Source organism: Vulpes vulpes, chromosome 4 (genome assembly GCF_048418805.1).
Source record: "Vulpes vulpes isolate BD-2025 chromosome 4, VulVul3, whole genome shotgun sequence".
NCBI lineage: Eukaryota > Metazoa > Chordata > Mammalia > Carnivora > Canidae > Vulpes > Vulpes vulpes.
This window is the reverse complement of record NC_132783.1, coordinates 136,916,706-136,921,197: the sequence shown is the minus strand read 5'-3', so window position 1 is coordinate 136,921,197 and position 4,492 is coordinate 136,916,706. Positions and strand designations below refer to the sequence as shown.

Here is a 4,492-nt window from a genome sequence, read left to right as displayed (position 1 = left end):
CAGAATTATAGAATAATCTACCCGGTGTTTCCAAACTTTGTGTGGGTCAATTAGAGAAGAGGAAACTTAATGAACTCAGGCAGAAAGATATGATTTCACCTCCAGACAAGGAAGGAGGAGGAGATTCCCACTTATGCTAAAGGTCCTGGGAAATAACCATGACTGTAGGGCTTGGCATACAGGGGGAGTTAAAGCCTTACTATTTTAAGTAGTTTTATAAATCTGAATGTTTATGAGTTCCTTTCTATGGATGTAGTCAGAATAAGTCAAATGAAGAACTGAATTCATGTCCAAGATTCAGTTCCAGAAGTTTCAAAAAATAGGGAAAATTATCTGAAGCAATTAGGGTTTTGAGAAGACTGGCATACAGGTCATGGCTCTTCCTGTTTCTCAATGGCGATGGGTAATAAGGACACAAACCTATGTTTCTAGAGCTGTTCAATGGAAAACTAGTGGCTTTGGGATATAAAATAACCAAGGAACTAATCAATCTATACTTAGGATTATTAATCAATATAAAAGGTACAGAATATTTGAATGAGATATGCCATATTTGAAGTGGAATAATCTACTTTTAGGGAGAAAGGCTCTCCTAAGACATCAGAAGCCAGGAGCACTGTAGAAAGATTGTAGAGATTTTCGGGGTGAAATTATCAAATATATATATACTTCCACTAAAATTAATATCCATAGTAGCCAACATGTATTGATCACTTATTCTATGTGCAATAGTATGCTTTATGTGGCATATTTTATTTAACCTCTGCAATTAATCTATAAGGGGACACTATGTATGTCAACCTCACCTGTGAATACATTGAGTTTAACACATGACTTATCTTTTCTCAAGATTATGAAACCAGAAAGCATCAGAATGAGCGTTTGAAGACAAGACAGTATATTCCATAACCCATGTGGTTAAGAAATAAATTATTCTTGTTTTTAGATACATATTATTTGATGCTAAGAGACTCAATCAATCCCTCTAGAGGTGGAAGTAATAGAAAAACAGTTTTTTTCAATCAAACTTTTAAGACACATTTTTTTTTCTTTTCTTTTTTTTTTTAGGAGAGAGTGTTTGCAAGAAAGGGGATAGAGGAGAGGGACAGAGGGAGAAGAAGACATAGACTCTTAAGCAGGTTCTATGCCCAGTGCAGAGCCCAACACAGGCTCAACCCCATGACCCTGAGACCATGCCCTGAGCCAAAATGAAGGGTTGGCACTTAACCGAGTCACCTACGTGCCCCAAGAAAAAATGTTTTTAAATAAAGCTAGTCTAGATACAATTTTAATTTTACCTTCTGTATGTACTAGAAAGATACTTTGAAATGTTTTTCATAATTCAAGAGGATTTAAATATGTATAATGTTTATGTTAATTAAACATAACTGGGATATATGTATGGGTAATTAGAGTAAGTTTGTCAGCTAAATTTCCTGTATCTAACATAAAGTGTACATTTCAGTGAACAAGAAAAATATGTTGCAAGGCCCATTTGAACAACAGAAGCTTCCTATGATAAACACCATATTTAATATAACAATCCATAGACATAGCTGTAAAACATTTACATTTTGCTTTACATTTTGCCTTTTTTTTTGGTAAACAAAAGACATATTAAATTTCAGGATGATGAGATATGGCTAAAGCTTTTTATTCCATGTGTCATTAGGATAAGTGCTATATAAATATCTCCAAGTTCGTTCTATGTATTTACAACAAAATGTAATGATTAAATGAATGCTTTGAAAACTGAAAATCATATTTGTCACTTTTTTCCCTCTAAGGATGTCAGATTAAAAAACCATTATGACTTATGATCTGTGCTTCAATTACAGTCAAAATCAAGAGGACATGAAAGAACTTGGGGCTGACAATATTCAATTTGTGCATGTATGTGGCTTCCCCAAGCACCCCTGCTGTCTGCTCCTTATTCATACTCATTGTCCCCTTGCTTCCTTGATTGCAATTTTCACCAAATATGCTTATTTTCAAAGGGCCTTGAGTTTTTGTGTTATTTTTTGTCCCATTTACTCTTAATACCCTAATAAACTCCGCTCCCCACACCTGTACCTTGCTACAAAGACTCCATAGTGAACCATGGGTCTGACCCTGTTGTAGCTGTGGCTCCTAACATAGTGTTTACAGATAAATCCAAACACCTCAAGTATAGATAGGTGTAGAAGTACCTAGATAACAAGACCAAACCTTGTGATATGAGAAAAGTTAAAGGAAAACGCAGTGCTTAGCAAATAATATCACTTGACATACTATAAAAAGTATTAAAATTACAGAGTATTTGTGGTCACTCACATAGAGGTGGTGAATTTTTGGTCATCAATTTGGCCTGGCAGGACTTTTTTTTTTTTTTTTTTTTTTTTGGCCTAGCAGGATTTTGATGGCTAAGGATACTCTCCAAATAGGCATTTTGGTTATTTCCACTGAGATGGGACTGGGTTTTTAGTTTTCCAACTGTGATGTCCTATCTTATCAATTCAATTTGACATAATTAAGGCAATTTTCAATACATTGTATTATCTGTTCTTCCCATACTAATATTCAAAAATTTTATATACACTCAGATTTGATTATTCATTATTTTCAACTTAGATCACTATTCCAAGGCAAAAATGGATTGCTTTATGGTACATTATAGTAACTGTTAGATCAAATACCCCAATTTTAGCTTCCTTTCACCTTTACAATATTCTTAGCCATGTTTAAGTATGTCTATGCTATTTATACTTTTCTTTGAATTTTATTAAACATTGCATTACATTTTATCTAGTATAACATTATTTCTTCCATAAAAAGAGAGACAAACCAAGAAACAGATTCTTAATTATAGAGAACAAACTGATGGTTACCAGAGGGGATGTGGGTGGGAGGGATGGGTTAAATAGGTGGTAGGAATTATGAAGGGTCCTTGTTGTGATAAGCATGGGGTGCTATATGGAAGTGCTGAATTGCTAAATTGTACACCTGAAAGCTATATTACACTCTATTTTAACCAACTGGAATTAAAATTAAAACTGGAAACTGAAAGATAAATAAATTAAAAATAAAGACTTAAAAAATATTCTTCCTAAGATCTAATTGCCATTTACTAGTGAGATTTGAGATTTGCCTTCCTAAAAAAAATGCCATTTTATCGTGTTTCAACACATGCAATGTTCATTTCAACCTGTATCCTAGAGCTATTTACATACTCTGAGATTTAGCTGCTTTTAGATGTATGGAAAATTTCTCTGTAAAGCCATACACTCTATCTTTTCAAAATGGTAGTTTTTGCAGGTTAAAAAACAATTCTTCATTATTTTTGTACTGTACCATATTCTCCTTGCTCATTAATTAATTTTGCTAATATGTTTTAGTAAGAATAGTCAATTTTATTTAGTAATTAAATATATTAGCATGGAGTTATCCACAACAATGACATATCATTTTGCAATTTCAGTGTCAGAAGACGTGAAATCTTATTTTTTCCTGAAGAGATCTAAGATTTTATATAAATTTTGAATAAATGCTTTTTCCTTTTTCTTCCACTTTATTTTATAGTCCCACCAAAATAATGATCCCTTTAACTAAACAAAGAAACTAGAGAGGTTCCTAAAAGGGTGGCAACAAAGGAATGGATATATCAATGACTGACAGGTTAAGTGAAGAATCAGTGAATTGTCTCGACTGGGCTCCTGGAGTCACTGATGATTTGGAATTGTAGGCCATTGGATGGATCTTGAAACTGTAGAGCCTGGGCACAAAACAGCAGGTGAGCTGCTTGAGCTGCCATTTGGGATGCTCTATGAAAAGTGTGTCAGAAAAGCAGATGCCGACGTAGGCGCAGTCTGTGTGGTGGTGTTTCAGGTTGTCTTGGATGTGTGTATGTCTATGCACTTGGAATAGGTTCATCATGGCTTCCCCTGGGATGTCTGGAAAGCTGATGGAAGCACTGGCTGGTTCTCTTAGTACCCATGGGATGACAGTAGCCCAAATCTCCCTGTGGGTATTTTCTAACATCTGGATGATGCTAAGGTTGGCAAAGACATAGCAGGAATAGTAGGTCAATCCATAAAGCATCTGGGCTGCCAATTCAATCAGGTCACTCTGATTGGGGTTGTCTTCTAACTCTTCATCAGACTCCAGGTCCAAGGTCATGTCTAGCTTTGTGGATAGTGAGGCACCTGTTCATTGACTCCAGTGAGATTGAATTTATGCTGGATGTAGTCGTCATGAAATTCATAGAAGAACCCATTGCCATAGAGCCCATAGGACCAGTATCAATAGCACTATTTTCCAGATATTTACATCATTTATCTTTATTTATTTTTGGTACCTATTCCTGATGCTGCTTGGGCTCTTAATTTTTTTTTCTTGAGTGATCTGAAAAGCCTTTGAAAGTTAGATTACTTTTTTCTTTCGATTTACAAAGCATGTAGCAATGAAAGCTTTTCTACTTATTTTTAATAAACTATTTGTAAAATGCAATACATGG

General features: G+C 34.8%; 1 pseudogene; it reads right to left on the bottom strand.

Moving 5' to 3' along the window:
- Positions 1-3,609: 3,609 nt before the first annotated feature.
- Positions 3,610-4,277, bottom strand: LOC112925092 (casein kinase II subunit beta pseudogene; annotated as a pseudogene).
- Between the last annotated feature and the right edge of the window lie 215 nt (positions 4,278-4,492).